The 20620-nt window shown below is 36.2% G+C and overlaps 1 long non-coding RNA gene across 1 annotated transcript; it reads right to left on the bottom strand.

Moving 5' to 3' along the window:
• Positions 1–16644: 16644 nt before the first annotated feature.
• Positions 16645–19847, bottom strand: LOC107309442. Its single transcript, XR_001553182.2, has 3 exons — positions 19733–19847; positions 18097–18212; positions 16645–16835 (listed from the first exon to the last, which is right to left on the bottom strand). It is a non-coding gene; the product is annotated as an uncharacterized LOC107309442 (long non-coding RNA).
• Positions 19848–20620: the final 773 nt, after the last annotated feature.

The following is a 20620-nucleotide window of genomic DNA, read 5'->3' as shown; positions in this document are numbered from 1 at the left end:
TTAAATGAAATAGACTGAAAACATCCTGCAGTATAGCATTTTGTGTTTCTTACCCAAGAAAAAGCCTGGACATTAATTTCCTCCAAAGCCGATTTCCCTTGCACAAAGATGTTGAGAAATCTATTCAAGTATTATCGCAACAGGACCCCACACTTGTTGTCCACTCAGCTTGTCTCCTCCATATCATTTATGAAAGGGCTGTCTACCTCTCAGTCTGTTTCTTCAGGAAAGTGTAGTAAGGATAGAAGAGAGGTGTGTTCTGAATCAGATAAATAAGAAATAAATTGATAGCAGAAAACAGACATAATTCAGCTAAAAACAATATTATATTCACCTTTGAAAAAAATACATCAATTGTGAACAGATTTCTGTAGAGGATTGAAAGCCAAGAGTCACTGGAGTATTTTTATAGCAACATAGAAGTTCACATCTTCAGTGATTTGGCATTGCTATAGGCACCAAGTAACCAGATTATTTTATTGTTGCTATTTATTTGCATTGTTTTCTACCCATACATTTATCCTGAGAAAACAATATAATACTTTGAAGTGGTCATTGGAGTATGTATGTAAATTATTTTGATAGAACTTTATTTTCAGACACTTAGAAGACAAGAAAGCTCTTTGGGAATAAACAGATGCTTTACAAAATAGCATCTTCATTTTATTTATATAGAGTTATTATAAAGAAGTGCTAGTTAGCACAGTTTCAGTTCATGTAAAAAATCAGATATTTTTATTATATTTAAATGAATATTGATTATATTTTGTCAATGTCATTCTTCCAGTTTATCATTCCTTATTGAGATTTATCCTCTTCACTGAATTTCTTACTTAGGTACAAAGAACCGTTTGGTCATCACAATTATAATTATCCAGAAGTTCTAGGTGCAAGAAGATTTTTGCAGTCTATGTTGGAAAAAAAGTGCAGCAATTATGTTAGGCTGAATCAGAATAAATTGCTGAAATCAAATACGAACATACTCCTGTCCTAAATAAACATGCCCCATTTCATTATATTAAAAAAAAAAAAAAAAAAAAAAGTTGGACTTCCATGCAGTATGATGCAAATCATTGCTTTGTTTAAGGAAGACTTTGGAGTAGTGAATTATAATCCTGTTTTAACTATGATTCTTCTTGAGAGACATAAATGTTCTAGAGTGCACCAGAGGCCTAGGTTAACTTATTCTTCCTCTTCAAAAATTATAAATTTTATTTTTCCTTAGAAAACATAATGCTCTTATCTTTATTATATTTTGCCAGTGTCACAGAGTACAACACTCAAAGAGTTGTTACTTCAGTTAGGTTCCAAAAGCAACTCTCAGGACTTTTGTCAAGGTAGTTATTAATAAGGTGATGGAAGTCAAATATTGGAAGAGAAATCAGAAACCCACTGGACTTTTCTGTTTTTGAATCACTGCTGTACATTTATAACTTGCCATGCCCACACATATATTAATTTATCCTACAGTTTCTACAAAATGAAAAACCTCTTGAAGCCAAAATTTATAGAGACTGTATTAGAAAAATACTACCTTTTTATTTATTTATTTATTTATTTAAACTGATTTAAAAGGGAAAACACACAGGCTGGTAGTGGTCCTTTCACTTTTTTCCTTTGTACATTCACCCTATAATACAGTTTAAAAGGGTATGTGCAAGTGATTACCTTTTTTTCCTTTCACTTTGCTGTGGTAAAACTGACCATAGTTAAACCAATTGTAATAATCCCGCAGGTAAGTGACCTTAGGGAAGCTTAAATTCCCCAGAGAGAAAGGATAAATGATATATTCATAAGCTTTTTATGCAACTCTTCCTTGTTCTGGGCTTCTTTTGATATGGTAAAGGCCCTCCTCTTGCTGCCTAAATTTTCTTCTTTCTCTAGAAAAGATACATACTAGCTTTAGAAAGGTGATCTCTATTTTGAGTGAGAATTATAAGATTTGATTTGGTCTGGTCTTCTAATTCTTTTTTCCAGAACAGCACAATCAACTGTCAGAAAGCAATACACAGAGGAGTGTTCAGCCCAGCAGAGCTTTACTACCATCCTTGCCTTGATTTCATTACTGATACTTTTCCTTTTTACAGCATTCTGTGAATCGCCTTTTGGGTGATTCTCTTCATATTCAGGCTGTTAAGAGTTGGGGCTGTTCAGCCTGGAGGAGAAAACTCCAGGGAGACCAGATAGTGACCTTTTAGTATCTAAAGGGGCTGTTGTGATAGGACGAGGGAAAATAGTTTCAGACTAAAAGAGAGGAGAATTAGACTGGGTATAAGGAAAAGATCACAGTAAGAGTGTTGAGGTACTGGAACAGATTGGTCAGAGATGTGATGCATGCCACATCCCTGAAGACATTCAGGCTTAGGCTGGATGGGGCTCTGAGCACACTGCTCTGCTGCTGTAGGTGTCCCTGCCCATTGTAGGAGAGTTGGAATAGGTATACTTTAAAGATCCCTCCCAGCTTGAATGATTCTAAGAATCTATGGTTTTGATCTTTGTTGATGTACGAAGATTTGCAGTCCTACCTTTAGATTAATGCAAACACTCTTTTGAAAGTCCTGAAAAAAGAACATCAGAGTGCTATTTTTTCCTTGTGTGCCTTGATACTTCAGTCTTCAGATTGTTTCAGGAAACTGCAAGAATTTTTTATAAATGAAAAAAAGAAAAATCTTGACATGGATAAATAAGTAAGCATGGGAAATTATTTGTTTGTTTGTCTGTTTTGTTTTTGTTTTTGTTTTCCAACAGAAAGAAGGCTCTGAGAAAAATAAAAAATTTACTGAAAAATAAATAAATAAATAAATAAATAAATAAATAAATAAATAATAGGTGGTATTCAGTTCCAATTGCGTTTCTAAGAAGGAAAAATCCTGGGAAGGAGTATAAAACAACTCATCTGGTCCTTTGATTTTTAATCAGATCATTATCCTGACATTCTTTTCTTTTTCTTATTATTAATCTTCACCACACCCTCACACTTTTCCAGTCTTGCCTCTTTCTTTTTTGTTTAAAAGCACCTTTCACTATCTGCAAAAACAAGTCTATGTTTACACATTTGAAAGACATTAAACTTAAAGAAATTTCATTATCCAGTGTTTACAATTCAAGAAGCAAGGCAGCCTTTAAATTTGTATGAGCAGCATATGGGTGGATCCTCTCCCCAAGGTTTTGGTTTTTTTCTTTTTAATTCATTCGGTACATAATCTGTATTTAGAATTACTGCTTTGATACTGAACACTCTATGAACTCACTGAAAAATTAAATAACCACATCTGTAAAAAAATTGTAAATGCTTCCAGTTTAAAAACAAACAACAAAACCAGCTTGCATATTACATTCTCATAAGAAAGGAATATAAATATACAAAATATTCAGCCTTATAATCAATAAACATAACATTCCAGTGTGTTTTAAAGACAAATGAAGGTCTGTACTTTTTTTTTCTTTTTTCTTTTTTTTTTTTTTTTTTCTTTTGTGAGCATTATTGGCTGCATCGTGTGAAGGTTATTTTATGGAAAGTACACCTATCAGATGTGACAAAGCTAACATGTTAGTAAAGTATTTGAGTTTCAAAGAAAATACTAGAATAAGCTACTACAGAGTAAAAAATTTGAACTGCATTAGTTTTCACAAATACGAGTTTTAGTAGAAAAGCAACCATTATTCTCAGATTTTTTCTATGTAGTATTACTTTTGTCAAATCAGATATTTTTAATTTCAACTACAGAATGAGATTTTTTTTTCTGTGTTTTCAGCATTGGAGCAAAAACATAAGCTTTCCAAGAGGAGCTGCTGCTTCTCAGATATTTATCTGAAACCAAGGATGATATTTTCTGGAGAGAGAGTTGGAGCTTGTTTTTAAACATTCAGGTCTCTTTAAGCATGCCAGCATTTGGAAACTAAGCAGCTTTTGTTGAAACCTGGGCAGCCAGTTTAGTATCAGAATCTGAAGAACTCTCTATTCAGGCCAGATGCCTGCAACATCTCTAAAGGTTCTTTGATTAATTGAGGTGAAACCACCCTGTATAACAGGGTCAGCACACACAAGCTTTCATTATTTTCTTCATTTACATCAATTAGAATTATGGAAGGCCTGAGGCTACTCCTGACTTCTAAAAACATGATCTACTCCTAGGTGATGTTTAAATAGAGCACCAGAAAGACTACATCATATTTCATTAACAAAACTTATTTCTCTCATCGATGGTAGTAAGATTTATACTAGGTATATTCCTAAAGAAAGGCATTTACATATATTACCCAAGGTGGTCAGACTCAGGAGAACTGGAGCTTGGCATATTTCACAACAATCAATCTAAAGATAACAAATTTCATTTTGTACAGACTGCGGTCAGGAAAGAAAGAACATAAACTCCAGCAGATTTTGTGAATTCCAATATTCTCTTTATCACAGTTTAAGTGGCGTGCAATCCACTGCTTTGTACTATAGCTCAAGTGGGGAATACCTTTGACAGATTAAAATAAAAAATATAAGAAAAGAAGAAAAGACCGGCTCTACCTTGAAAGTTAGATAAGAGGAGTAAGCCCACCATTCATGGAGCTGACATAATGTCTCACACGTCAAAATTAAGAGAAGTATTCCAGAAGTAATTCAAAAGAAGCATGATGTTGATAATACTGTAATTTCCTATGAGCCAGTGCATAATAGCAAATTTATCTATTGCAAATGTCGTGCTCATGATGGAATCAATGCCACAGTTTCTTAGTGTAAGCTAGTGGTAGTCACTCTAATCATTGAGGCACTGTCCATCAAAGCAAAATTTGAGGGTTTTATCAACATGTATATCTCAATTACTTGTGGCAAATTTATTATTTCAAATGCAACTTTTTGTGCAAATTTTAATAACCTAATTTTGAATGGTAGAATAATATGGTTTGTTACCTAAACGTTGTCTCTGGATTATGACCCTTAATACACTTGCCTAGTGTTGTAAGCCTGTATAATCAATAAGAATAGAATGGTATAATTAGATCGGTATCCACAGTTTGTATAGCCAGAGAGATTATCAGGTTAGAAAGGGATAATCAGAAATAGATAAAAAATACTCACCAATGTAGACTTGCAGGAGAAACTCCAAGACAAGTGATCTCCACAAAGAGATCTTTTCCCAGTGGCAGTCAGCCCTTCAAAGGGGGTCTAGGAGAGGTACAGCCAGGCTCCACCCCTTCTGGTCACACAAGTGAATTGCCTTCACCTGTACTCCCACAGCTGACTCATTGCTTGCCTCTGTTTGATCGATCAGAGGTTCAGGCTATGATTCAACAGTTCCCATACAGAACTTAAATATCCTTTCTTTTGTGTGGAAGAACTTCCACTTACTCTGTTACTTTTCTCATTTCCTTTCCATGCTCCCTTAACAATCTCAATATTAAGTTATGGACCACATTAATTCTACAAAAATAGAAATGGAGTTGTGGAATATGTTTTCCATTTCTCCTACCTGAAGTAAATTGTAAAGATAATGGCTAATGCCATGAATCCAGATGTCAGACTGTTTCAGTCTTGTATGGCATCATGCAAAGAGTACAGAGTAATGTAAAGCCAGTATACAATCTGTGATGTGAATTCTTTGGAGATCCTCCAGATTTAGAAGAAAGGAGGGTTGAGAGGGTCTCACGGAAGTCATTAACATGTTCTGTCTTTTTATCCTTTTTTAATCCTGTATGGTTTAAAATCCAACATTACTTTTTAAAATTACCTTCCACTCACTGTGGGAAGCAATATATACTCAGCTTTTAACCTCACTAATAGTTTAACAATATTATGCTTAAATTCAAGCTAGGCCACTATTTGTGGAATAAAGAAGTGTTCTAGGTCTTCCCTCAACTTTTAGGACTTATTAAAACACCAGGAATTCGCTGCTAAAATGAAACCTAGACACTAAGTCTTTGTGTGCCTCTGGTGGCGCAGTGGTTAAGGATGCCACTTTGCAACACCGGAGGCCCGGGCTCGAATCCTCCCTGAGGCGCAAGTGGTAGAAGTGCCGCTCTGCTACACAGAGGCTTGAATCCCGGGGGTTGGACTTGATGATCTCTAAGGTCCCTTCCAACCTGCACAACACTGTGATACTGTGATACTGTGTGATAGACATGGAGTAGATTTTTAATATGATTCAGAGAATACAGTTGTCTTCAGAATAGAAAATTTGATTAAAAGAAAAGAGAAAAAAGAAAGACAATAAAAAGTTGTATTCATTAATCAATCAGACAGTAATGGATTAATGCAGTTACATAAGTTGTTGTTTAAGACCATTAGTCTTTAACAGAAAAATCAGAATCCATTAGAAGTCTCCTCCTACTTCTGTTAGCACAAAGTTTTTTCTTACTAATTTGCCGATCTTGCTCATTGTCAACTTTGTTCAGCATAAGGTTTTGTTCCAATTACATGAGAAAACCTAAGAACTTAAGGATTATAGCGTTTCACAGATGTTGGTGGAGAGAAGAGCACCTGGCCTCAGAGTAACACTTAACAAGGACCTACTCAAATATTGCAATCAGAAGATTTATTTATTTATTTTAAGTAAGCACAATTGATGCAGTAACTTGTAGAGATTTCAGCACTTAACCAAACCAAATCATGGCTTGCAAGCAGTTTGCTGCTCTGAGCATCATTCAAATTACTCTGAATTGTGAGCTTAGTTCTAGGTGCTGTAATTGGTGAAGTGCTAAGAAAGGACAGGATATAAACAGCGTGGAAACTTTGAGTCTGATAAATCTCAGATGTTTTGTTGTTCCCAGTTTGTCTTTGAGTTTGAAATGAGCCAAATGTGGAAAATACATGTTACGGATGGTGTTTAAATGTTGGATACTAAGTGGGTGGGTAGGTTTTTTATTCCATCTAGTCCTACATACAGGTTGCCCTCAGAATGCAGAACATTTTTTTCACATGATGAGTAACTACTCTATGTGCGGTAGATAGCTTAAACAAATAATGATGAACTTGCTGTTAAACACTGAGGTAGTAATGATCATCACAGGGTACATTTTCTTAACTTCCTTTACAAAAGTTGAAAAATCTTGACCCTAATTCACAAAACATGGTGCACTTTACCTTAATGCATTTGTGTTCCATTTTCCAACATGATTAGTAAAACCATATTCATATTTACAAATAAATCTATATACTTTGTAGCAGAACCATAGTAGAGACTTTATATGAAATTCCTCGGTGGTAATGAACACCACAACCCTTTTTGCAAACTAGGAAGATATAATAAAAGCATACTTTGCTATACTTTGTTATACATAGAAAGTATTACATTTCTAACTCCATGAAGTCATGAGGGTGGAGAGATTGGAAATTTCTTCCACAGATTCAGTATATGTGAAATTATGGCAGAATCTTTGCTCCATCAGATACTCTGTGTTCAGCTCCTTTTTGTGAAGCTGACGAGGGTATATTTTCACACAGAACTCTGCCTTGAATTGATATTATCATGATTCTTGTAATTTTAGTTTTTCTTTCTATCTGATCTTATATGCTAGATGTTGACAGTAACTTTGAACATATGTTTCTTCTGTAGATTTTGACAGAGTGCTGTTATTTCCTGTATAATAACAGTTTCAATTTCCTGTTCACCATTTTACTTTTTCATAGGGATCATAGAATAAAATCTTCAGGGAAGACTGAATATAGTTTAATCTTTAAGGATGGCTGATTAATGAAGCGATTAAACCTATTCTTCGCACACATCAGATAATGCTGAAATGATTACACATTCCTCTTCCTGTTATGGAGATGTTTCATGACTACCAAAAATGAGAGAATCCATTTAAGGTGCTTTTGAGTTTTTAAAAAACAGCAAACACTAACATAATGGAGGAGAACAATTAACACTACAAAAAATTTAACTAATCTTTGCCCATTAAATGGTTTTGGGAAAAAGTAAAAAGTTGACTTTTATGGCTGAAATATTGCTGCGCAGTTTTGGAATGTTAGTCATTCTAATTTTTCCTGCATTTTTCTTTGGTTAAAAATATTCCTCTGTCAAAAGTTACACTCCAAAACAGATTAGTCCAGGTCGTCATCTACTATGAGCTAAAGTAGGTCCACTGATAATACTGAAGCAATTTAGACACAAAGAGCAACAACTAAACTAGGAAGCAGTGCCATACACTAATAGTGGTTGCATTGGATGCTATTGTCAACTCTGCATCTTGAAGACTTCTTTGATCTAGGTTTGTGTAGTCCAGTGAACTGAACCCTCATGGGCAGGTAAAGTACAGACAGGTTCCCTTTTGAAGCATGGCTTATTTTTGAGTTCCATCTAAAATTAACAGTTTGTAGCTGTGGCCACTGTTCAGTGTGAACAAGAGCACCATAAAATACAATTAGAGGATACAAAGAGAAAAAATCACTTCTGATCCAAACTATTCTTGCCAGCACAGATCCACCCCATTTAATTCTAGAGAAAACCTCTGATATAATTCTGGACAATAGGATCATAGAATCACAGAATGTTTTGGGTTAGAAGAGACCTTAGAAGCAATCTATTTCTAACCTTGTCCTATCACTACAGTTCCTGATAGTGTCCTTCTCCAACTTTCCTATACACACTCTTTAAGTACCAGAAAGTCACTACAATTTCTCCTTAGAGGCTCCTCTTCTCCAGGCTGATCAACCCCAGCTCCCTTAGCCTCTATTCATAGGAGAAGTGCTCTAGCCCTTCGTTCACTGTCATAGCCTTCCCATGGACACACTCCAACAGATACACATCCTTCTTACACTTCTTATTCTTGGACCCCAGAGCTTAATGCAGTACTCCAAGTGAGGTCTCGCTGGAATGGAGTAGATGGGGAGAATCACTAAATCACCTCCCTTCACCTGTTGGTCACACTTCTATTGATGCAGTCCAGGATAAATACGTATTTCTGGACTGCAAATGCACATCACTGGGGCATGCTGACTTTTTCACCAAACAGCACCCTTACGTCCCTCTACTTAAGGCTGTTGTGTGGAGCATTATCTAATGCTTTGCACAAGGCCAGGTAGATGATGTAAGTTGCTCTTCTGTTACCCATCAACTCAGCTAACTCACTGTAGAAGGACACTAAAATATTTCAGGTATGATTTGTTATTAATGAAACCATGTTGGCAGTCACCAATCACCTCTTTGTTTTCCATTCTAGTATTGGATTCAGGAGGAAATACTCCAGTAAAATACTTCTGTTACACAACTCTATAATTTTGAAGTTAGAATGTCTGTTAGATCGTATGCCAAGTAGCGGGTGTTCAGTATTTTGGCCATTTGTTCACTCTGAATTAATTCTGTTTAGAAGCTTTCACTATGACCATGATTCTTCACTAATCTACTTGACTGTCACATGCTTTAAGACTGTTTCAGGTTTTATGGCACTCATTTAAATCCACAGCTCAGGGCTTTACGGAGATCTTTGTGCAGCCACCAGTAATACCTCAAATGCACATCTTTTGCCTTGCAACCATGATGAAGCAATTATAAACCTTGGATTCAAAGGGAAAACCTATTTTCCCCACCTTTGGGATATGACGTGATGATTCAGATATAATAAGAGATGTGTAGAAAGATAAGCAGCTGGGGAGATATTGCAGTGAATGTTAATTATGTGTAATTAAGGAAAAAAAAGAACTATATGGAATGAAACATGGAGTTAAAAAGAACAGTTCTCCTCTAGGACTTTATTACTGCTCCTGCGGAAATGAAAGGAAACATTTCCACTGGGTGCATTTAAAAGTCTCCTACTTCCAATACAAAATGCTTAAGAAGATTTTGAGTTTAAAAAGTAGGTGTAATCCCTTGAGTTTAGTCAACCCATCCACATTCTTCAAGTTAATCACATGCCTGAGAGTTCAGCCTGATTGTGTCCAATATGCTGCTTCGCAGAATTTAATACATAATCTGAAATAATTACTTATTCAACAAATGTAATTTATTTTACTATTTGCAGTACATCAGTGGCAATGATTTTCTGAATTTATTAATTACTTCAATTGATTTACTGGACATTTCTTTTTAACTTAGTAGACTGACTATGAGTGGTTGCAGTAATGAATATTAGTCATTTGTTATTTTAAAACAAGTTGAGGTTTCCAGTATTGATTTTGTATCCTATGACTGCATGTGGGTTTAAATATAGACAACTGGACTTACTTTTAATTATTTTGGGGCCCCCTGTTTCCTTTTTCTGGAGATGCAGATTTTGCATAATCCCTCTACCCCACTAGTCATGGAACTGGGCCAGTAAACCATTGACACTCATCCACCATATTCTTCTTTCTTATGTATTTTAAAGTAAGTTGGGGAAAAATATGATCACATGCTTTTGGTTTCCTATGACTTAAATACATACTTGGACAGTTCAAAGCCTTTTGACATTTGTTCTTTAATATATTCTCTAACGTTCTGATGTAACTCCAGTCATTCTGGTAATATTACTCCTAAGCCTTTTTTTTTTTTTTTTTTTTTTTAACCCACAATTTGAAAATTCATTTTTGCATTTTCCTGAACACTCACTTGCATTGCCTTCAGGTCTTTTTCACAGAGTGCCCCCTTTAAGACCCTTTCATGTTACAGTTACATGGCTAGAATGTAGCCTTCTTAATAACAGTGATTGCTGTCTATGTCTTTGCAAAGGCATGGCATGCTTCTAGCCTAAGGCAGGAACCCATTTCCTTCAAGTTGCCCCAGTAACATCACATTAAACTTCCCTAAAACCAGGATTAAAGGCAGCTTCATTTCAAATCTCCCCATTCTATTGGCAAGACATACATTTTCTATCAGAACTTCTTACACTCTTTCCAGCTGGAGCTCCTTATGTATTTCAGAGTATGACTTTACATACTTCACTGCACAATCTGGATAAGCAGTGGTGAGTAGAACTCAAAACACAGACACATACCTGTCTACTGCTGAGCATGGGAATTAGCCAGCTGTTTTCCTCCAGGATCAGGATGCAGCCATCTTTGTAAACAAAGAAGGAAAAATAGTTCTATACCACACTGAAACCTGAAGCAGCAATAAAATCTTCTATTGCATGAAAAAATTGTCTTTCCACTTCTTTTTATAAATCCTATTGGTCAAAGCTGTTCCCTGATATAAGCTCATGTTCATGTTTTCCCATCATAACAGTGTTTAACAGAGTGAGTCATGTTTTAATACTCCTTTTATAGGGCTGAACACTGTTGCTTTGTGTTTTATGATCCATTTCAAGAATGTCAGTCTCTGCCTTGTCTTGTGCTGAACTCTCCTCTTCCATTATAAAAATTACAGGGTTTTTGTTTGTTTGTTGGTTTGTTGCTTTTGTTTGTTTGTTTGTTTTTAACATATGTGTGTGTGCATGGTTTTAGTTTGCTTGCTTTTAATTAGGTTACTTACAAGGACTTTTTTCTTCAAAAACCTTTAGGATTTCTTTAAGCTAGAAAGTTAGTTGTACATCACTGTGAACGAATATTGAACTAATCACTTCAGTTAACTGTTGGCTATCACTGACAAGAGGGGAACTCAATAAACCATGAATTAGTTCAGAGCTCTATTCAGCTCAATTTGTTGCTGAAAGTTACCTCTTGTGAGTTACAATATCTACTTCCCAACTGAAAAGCTCTTACTAAATCACAGTAGAAGCCAATTTCAGTCACGACCCATGCAGGGCTGCCCTTTTCTTTGTGGTATTCAGCTGTCATTCAAGTCAGCCCTTTTCATTAAATACACTGTACACCATCCTATGAAGGCTACTTCAAGACAAAACACTGCAACTGCATATTACTATTAAAAAAAAATAAAAATAAAAATGTATGCACTTTAATCATCTGCCTATTTATTCATGCAGATAAACAATCAGGGTGCTTATCCTTCTGGAAGACGATAAAGCAGGAAATGTACTCTGTCTGGTGCATATCTGAGCACATAAAATATCATGATATCTCATTCAAAAACAGTTGTATATACAGCACCAACTTTGATATTCTAAGGCCTCATATACTAGTTTTGAGTATTTCGCTGAGAAGATGCACAAAGTTGTATTGATAAATATTTCTTCTCTTGAGACTTTCTGCTATTAAATTTATGTCAGATAATCACAGAATTATAGGGATTGATAGGGACCTCTAGAAATTATCTAGTCTAACCCATCTGCTAAAGCAGGTTCCCCGTAGTATGTCACACAGGAAAGTATCCGTGAGATTTTGATTTATTGTTCAGAAATAATTGGATATTTTTTTCTTTTCAATAAAGTAACTGGAGAAATTAAAATTTGTGCCTGCAGTGTGACAGAACTCATTGGATTTGTCTCTACCTAATACTTTGTTTCTACTTAAGGTGGGATATATTTCCATGTATAATTATATCAGCATAAACAGGTTTCAGATACGACAATAACTTGTCCATATTTTTGAAAATATACGTGAAAAATAGCCTACATTACTGCCAAGCTAACAGCTACAATTCTTTGTGATCCTATTCATAAGTTATCCGAAAATATTTCATGAAAATATATAAACAAAAATAGCATATGAATGACACAATCCACTGACTTTTCATACTTCAGATGGTCATGCACCATGTTTGGGGGTCTTCGATCAAATATTTCTGTTGAAGTTTTGTGTCCTGTTGTAGAGAAGTGGATCTATAAGAGCGCAGATTAGATATCCAAAATAGCCCTTGTGGGAAAAATAAGCTGTGAATCCAGGAAAACCTTGAGAGGTGTCAGAGCTCTGCTAGACACCTGAAACAGGCACACATTCTCTCATTGGGACAGGTGACAGGATGAGGGGAAGTGGCCCCAAGTTGTGGCAGGGTAAGGTTAGTTTGGATATCAGAAAAAAACTTGTTTATAGAAATGGTTATTAATCACAGAATCACTGAATAACCAAATCACCAAGGTCGGAAAAGACCTACAAGATTATGAAGTCCAACCATCCACCCATCACCAATAGTTCACACTAGACCATGTCCCTCAACACATGTCTGCAGGGATGGGGCATCCATGCCCTCCCTGGGCAATATGTTCCAGTGTGCCACCACCCTGTGTGAAAAACTTTCTCCTAATCTCTAACCTAAACCTCCCCTGTCTTAGTTTAAAACTCTTGTCTTATCATTATCCAACCTCATAAACAGGTGTTCTCCCTCCTGTTTAAATGCTCCCTTCAAATACTGGACGACCACAATGAGGTCTCCCAGGAGCCTTCTCTTCTCTAAGCTAAACAAGCCCAGTTCCCTCAACCTTTCCTCACAGGAGTGGTGCTCCAAACATCTGATCATCTTAGTGTCCCTCCTCTGGAGCCGCTCCAAGAGCTCCACATCCTTCCTGTACTGGGGGCCCCAGGCCTGGATGCAGTACTCCAGATGGGGTCTCACAGGAGCTGAGTATAGGGGGACAATCACTCCCCTCTTCCTGCTTGCCACCCCTTTTTTAATGCAGTCCAAAATGCAGTTGGCCTTCTGGGCTGCAAGAACACACTGCTGGCTTGTGTCCAGCTTCACGTCCACCAGGACCCCCAGGTACCTCTCCACAGGGCTGCTCTCAAGGAGATCTCTCCCAAGTTTGTATAAATACCTGAGGTTGCCCCAACCCAGGTGCAGCATCCTGCACTTGGCATTATTAAACCTCATTAGGTTTACATGAGCCCATTTCTTCAGCCTGTCCAGGTCCCTCTGGATGACTTCCCTTCCTTCCAGTGTATCAACGGCACCACTCAGGTTGGTGTCATCTGCAAATTTGCTGAGGATGCACTCAGTACCATTGTCTATGTCATTGATGAAGATGTTGAAGAGCACCTGTCCCAAGACTGACCCCTGAGGGACACCACTCATGACCAGCCTCCATCCTGACACAGAACCATCAATCACAACTGACTTCTTCTATTAGTGCCCAAGCCTTGCAGTTAAAGAAATCCCCAAAAATGAAATTTAAGTCACAGATATGCAGCTTTGAAGCATTCTGTGGGATAAGCATAATCTTTTGTAGGGAAAGAACACTTGCAAAAATTTAAGTTTGATTAATTTAAATGGGAGATGAGGCAAATCAGGGTTAAAAAGAAAAAATTCAGTCATATTTTTGTTGTATGTGTAAAAGACTGATTAGAGCAAAGGGCAGTTGTTCTTTTCTTTGGAATGCATGTATGATTTCAAATAAATAAAGATGCTTAGCAAATGGAAAGATTAGTATTTCTGCACATTTTGAATGAGTCATGCATGACAGTACCCTAATTCTTATCATACAATACAAGTTCACACGAAGTAGACATTAAAAATAAAAAAATGCATGGGTATTTTTACATATTCAAGACTTTTCAGTGGATCACCAAAACCAGAAAATGTTCACAAATATGTGACCCCTGGAAATATAGTATATTTTTTTTAAGAATAAATAATACACATCTTTATTATCATAAGTTTTCCTTTCACAGTGCATTATCTAGTGGTTAGTATGTTTGGTATAGCTACAACAAAATACTGAGTATGTTACATTCTTGTAGAGCTGCTGCAAGAAAAATTAGAGGAACTTGGCTCTTTAATTTTACATGACATTCCTTTTTAGTGTATATGTTCTTAATAAATTTAACTTGTAAATAATCATATCAATATAAAAGGAGTTATGGTGGTTTGTACTAGGCCTTTTTCTACAGTGTTTTCAAGATTAAATAGTAAACATTTTCTCCCTTCCAGAGTATGAGTATTTATTCAGCTAAGCAATTTTACTTGAAATAGGAAAAGCACAGAATCCATGAAAATTCCAAAAGGTTGCTTGACTCTTTTCCTTTGGTGTCTTTAACTTGTTCCCAAAAACAAGGCTTCCAGTGCTCCCCCTGTCTTTACACTTTTCACTCACTAAGGCAAGTTCTATACTTCAGCAGCTGTGATGCACAGATGCTGATGTTTGAAATGCCTCCCTCAGTGCCTCTAGCTAAGTTGTTGACTTTTTTACCTACTTCACTATGAGTGAGTGTTTGTGGGTATTTTGTTGATCTGAGGCTAGTTTTGCAGATGTCATTTTTTAATTGCTGAAAAAGTATTTTTAGTGTGACTATCATGGCCAATATAGTTTACATTTGTCTTTCTATGACATGAATTTATGTTTAAATCAAATAAAACATAGTGGTAAGGCAGCAGAAGTCCTTCTGTCAAATTTTGCTTCTACTGGTCATGGAAAATCCTGTTTCTGGCACCTGGATTTCTACGTGAATACATTCCCCGGATTCATGAGTGAATTTACTCTTTCAGTTGCAAAAATTAGCAAACTCATATAAAAAAGTTCACCCGTTCTCTGTAAATATGGCCCATTATGTTCCCATACCTAATAGCACATAGTATCTTCAGCTTTGCTAAATCTTTTAATTAAAACGTGTTAACAAAGCCTAAGAAAAATAAATGAAACTACTCACAAGGAAATTAAATTGAGAAGCTAAGCTCATTTATAATTATTGTATTTCAATTAGGCTTTACTAGGGCTGGGTGAAGGAAGAGATAAAATGTAACTACTCTGCTGTCTGAGTTTCATAAATATTTCTATTGTCCCGTTGTGAAGTTCACAATATTAATGACAACGTTTTAAGGTGTGCAAGATTATTATGGCAATTACTATATTGGCTTATTATATCAACTGCTATAATGAAAAATTCAGTCATAGTGTTAGATCAAAATGTGTCAAGGTTTGGTCTTTTAGCTTTGCAAAGTTTCATAGAACCATAGAATAACAGAATACTCAGAGTTGGAAGTGACCCACAAGAATCATCCTGGCTCAACACAAAACCACCCAAAAATCAATCTACATCTGAGAGCATTGTCCAAATGCTTCTTTAACTCTGACAGGCTTGATTACATGACCACTACCTTGAGGAGCCTGCTCCAGTGCCCACTAAAGGTGAAGAACCTTTTCCCAATACCCAAACTGACTATGGGTACCGTTGCTGTTACCAGAGAGCAGAGATCAGTGATGCCTCCCCGTTCCTCTTGCGAGGAGCTGTGGGCCACTGTGGGGCCTCCCCTCTCTCTCCTCACAACCAAAATTATGAACTAGCCAAGTGAACTTAGCCCTTCTCATTCAACTTGTTCTCATCATTTCTGTAGCCCTCCTTTTGACACTAATATTTTTATGTCCTTGCATTGTAATGCCCAAAACTGCACACAGTGCTGGAGGTAAAGCCACACCAGCACAGAACAGAGCTGGACAATCTGTTCCCTTGTCTGACTAACAGCGTAGTGCCTGATGTGTCCCAGGGAACAATTGGCTCTTCTGGCTACTAGGGTACACTGTTGACTTATATTCAAATTGCCATCAAACAGAATTCCTACATTTCTTTCTGTGGTGGTTTTGTTGAGCCTCTTGTCCTCCGCTTTGTCCATATAACCAGTGTAGTACTATCACAGATCCATAATCTTTACTTGCTCTTGATAAATTTCATATGATTGATGACTGTCCAGATCTCTATTTTATCAAGATCTCTCTGCGAGGCATCTCCACCCAAAAGGAGTCATCTTCTCCTCCTAATTCAGTATCTGCAAATGTACTTTTGTATTCAAGCTTTGCAATCAGATCATTTATAAATACATTGAAGAGCACTTGGGAACCCAATTATTGATTGGTGGTCAGCTTGTTGTAACTGTTTACTACAACCATTAAAGTCTGACCTATTCACTGATTGTTTACTATTCATATTGCATACTTGTCTAGCTGTAGGTTGAGTATTTTGTCCAGAAAATAAACTTGAAAATAATTCTTTCCATAATTTTACCAGTGAGACTAACAGATATGTAAATATCATGGTCTTCTTTCTTAAGTTTCTTGAAAGTTGCCAGGTTCTTCCAGTGCACTAGGACATCTTCAGATTTCCAAGACCACTGAAAAATAAGAGAGAGGTCTTGCAATGACATTAGCCGGATCTTTCAGTAGTGTGTTTGCTACATTACACTAAACAAAATACAGGTACTAAATCTTCTGATTCACAGATTCTTCAGAAATCGTACTTACTCAGAATTTCTGACCAGCTCAGGTTATAAAATTTTACCAGATGATTCTTAAACCAAACAAGAAAGAAAAATCTTTTTTACTGGATTAGAACATTTTTACTAGATAACAGAAGTGTACCTTATTTCTCATCAATATTCATCAGACTTTAACTGCCACTTTTTCCCTTTTTTCATCTTCTCTTTTTAAATTAAGGAGTCATGAAACATTAGAAAACTTTCAGTGCAGAACTGCCAGGAATCTAGTCAACTCTTCCACCATAGTATGTTTTTTTCCCAAGCTTTAAAGTCTAAACATTATAAAATAATTTTTTTCCCTTCACATGTCACACCTAATCTTACACTTCTTTGATAAGTTCATGAATTGAAATGTAATAAATTTGGAAGACCTAATAATTCTAGACAGTTCATTAAATACTATTTTCCATTTGCAACAGTCATGCTTTCCTAAGTTAAAATAGTTTTTTAAATGATTAACAACAAATTGCCAGACAAAGGAATTAATGTCAGACATTTTAAAACTGAATCTATTATTCCATCCAAAGTTTCAGACAGCAAAGATCAAATAAGTTCCAATAATCCTTGCTAATTTTCTGTTAGAATTTCTTAAATCTGATGAGGTAATTCTTTTTAAAATTGTGAATATGGAAATATGAGAAAAAGTTAGTAAGGATGATACCAGATTAGCAAAGTTAATGAAGCATATACTTACTTACTGGAAAGTGATTAGGAGGCTGGTATATACTACTGTAAATTTTTCATCATACTATTATGATCTTTAAAAAGCATTCATCTGATCTTTATTTTTTTCATCAAGCAATTGATTGCTTCCCCCAGTGTGGGAAGGACATTGAGTGATTCACTGAAGTTGTTTAGATGAATTAGTTTTAATGGATTTCTGTATATTTGTGTATTTTTTTACCTCTTGTCACCACAAATGAGCTCATCACTCAATCCAGAAAACCAAATAACTTTCAGGAATACTTTATGTAGGAAAAGTTACTGTATTACTTCTCTGATCACAGTAATGTGTGAAGTAAAACAATGGCATAAAAATAGATTTATAAAGGAGACCATGGCTAACATTTGACTTCAAAAAGCTACAAAAGAGTTAAAGTGTGAATTTATCACTTACATGCTTCTTCCAGTGCTCTGCATCCCATAGAACTGAGTTTTTCAGATGACACTTTCGGACAGATTTAATCCTTTCTAAATACACTGCCTGAATGATTGCCAGGACTTTCCTGGTCTCTGTGGAAGACATGACACTATCTCAGGGAGTTTCTCCCTCCAGCTGCATATCTTTAGTTATATTCAGATATGCTCTCTGTGTCACAGTGAACTTAACATTCATACCAAGTCAGGATCAGTCAAGGTGTCTCTACAAGAGTGTTTTGATGTGTTAAAGATTAAACAAACAAACAAAAAATCATTGAAAACTTCAGAAAAGCTAAGAATATTTTTGTGAAATGGCTCAAAACTGTTTTCAACATATTGTAAATGCCACAAATTCTAGACCTGTCACTTAACTTGTTTTCATGGGCTGACAGTAGCTTACATAAATGAGAAACAGGAGTTTATTTCAAGTTGAACTGCGAATATCAAAGGGTGCTCTGTTTTTCAGAATTGTCTGCAGCAGGTAATTAATTTTTCTAAGGCTCAAGCAAAGTGAAAATATGTGCAATAATCTTAGGATATGTACAGCCTGACCAGCTGCAATTATGTACATCTATGATCTGTGAGAACTAAGCAGACTTTTCACCCCATGTCTCACTTAATATTGGTTAGGAGGAAGTTGGTGTCATAACCAACTTGTGGCCTTGGGATTCAAGATAGACTGGGCTTTTTCCAAAGTCTGTGCTTAGGTAATTTAGAATCACAGAATCACAAAGCTGGAAAGGACCAACAAGGCTGTCTAGTCCAACTGTCCTCCTGTCATCATTTCTATCCACTTAGCTACTAAATTGTTATCTCATAACACCTCATCCAGATGCTTCTTGACTCCACCACCTCTCTGGGCAGGCTGTTCCAGTGCTTGACCACTCTTCAAGTGAAAAAGTTTTTCCTTACATCTAACCTAAATCTCCCCTGGTGCAACTTGTGACCATTTCCTCAGGTCCTGTTTGTTGCCTGGGAGAAGAAACCAAACCCCTCCTCATCACAACCTCCCTTCAGGAAGTTGTAGAGTGCAATTTAAGAATTAATTTAATAATGATTGTCTTTAGATTATTACTAAAATAGTACATTTAAAGTGGTAGTTTAAATCACTCTATTTAACTTTGCATTAAGAAAGGTGAAGACCTATGCCAGTGGTTTCAGCATCTTAATTGTTAAGCACAAACCCCTTAAACTGTCCCAAACTGATCCACAATGCCATCAAACTGCTCACTCCAGTTCAGATCACCAACCATAACTCCTTTACAGGAGAGCAGAAATCATCATATCCAAAGGGGAGAAAAGATGTGAAGAAATAAAGAAAGACGACTTTTTTCCCACGCATTTCCTGAAAGTATTTCAAAATATCTGGCTTACTGTATTTCATTTTATTATGATTATTATTTGTTTAATTTTCATGCTGTATTACATGTAAGGATAATTTGGACTAATGCCATATCATACTTTACATACAATACATATTACGCCTCGTAGAAGTGCAAAGTACATTACACACATTTAAACTGTTTTACTGTTCTGAGATATCTACCATATCTTTATTCTCACATTATTATTTATTTCTTTATTAAGTGGGACAAGGCTGATCCCTTAATTACCTAAATGTCATTGAAGTAGCTGCCACAGCTCACAGTAGTTTCTCCTAAGTACACAGATATTACAAAAGAGTGAGGAAAGCTCTACTCAGGCCACTTGCAGCTGATACAGCATCGTTGTTTGCTGGAGAGAAGAAATACAGAGAAGAGCTGGTTTAACATACCAGCCACCAAGCTAGGCCCAGTTCAGATTCCCCCTCCCCCTGCTCTGTCCCTTTGTTAGATTCACACACTCTGCTTTTCCAATTGCTTTAGCCTGAAGCAGTTGACATTTACCCCAGGTAGATAATCGAGGAATAACATTTGCGTTACAGTTTAACATGACCTCTGCCTCTACAGCTCTTTTTAGATTACCTTCCAAAAAAAAAAATGGTTGCTGACACTGTAGTGAGGCAGGAGGTGGGAAAAAAAAATAAAAGAGAAGCTTATTATTGCAGTGGCACAGTCAATGTCATGAGAAGCTGCTCTGCCCTTTTCAGTTGTGGGTGAGCAACTATTAAGGAAAAGGTATTAAAAGGAGGAACAACTGTGATGCAAGGGACACACAGGTTAAGCTAAAAGCAAAGGTTAATGGATTGACTGTTACCTGTGTATGAGGCTTAATGTTGGTCAATACACAAGAGAATTGCTTCTAGCTTGTCTTTTTTTTTTTTCTTTTTTTTTTTTTTTTTTCATGAAACTAAATTAAAGGGCTAATTTATTCCAGATTCAAAGAGTAAGATGCTGCTATTGTTGTTGTCGTTACTATACAAGGACACATTTTTGATTCAAAGTATTTGCTTTTTATATCCACTACAATGTGACATAAGGTAGTAATGCTTGTGAAAAGAAGAGCAGAAAAATAACATATCTGGCTTAAGATCCTCACTGAAATCTTAAACAGACTAATCT

Source organism: Coturnix japonica, chromosome 2 (genome assembly GCF_001577835.2).
Source record: "Coturnix japonica isolate 7356 chromosome 2, Coturnix japonica 2.1, whole genome shotgun sequence".
Classification (NCBI taxonomy): Eukaryota; Metazoa; Chordata; class Aves; order Galliformes; family Phasianidae; genus Coturnix; species Coturnix japonica.
The sequence above is the reverse complement of the archived record's forward strand: the minus strand, read 5'-3'. Positions and strand labels throughout refer to the sequence as shown.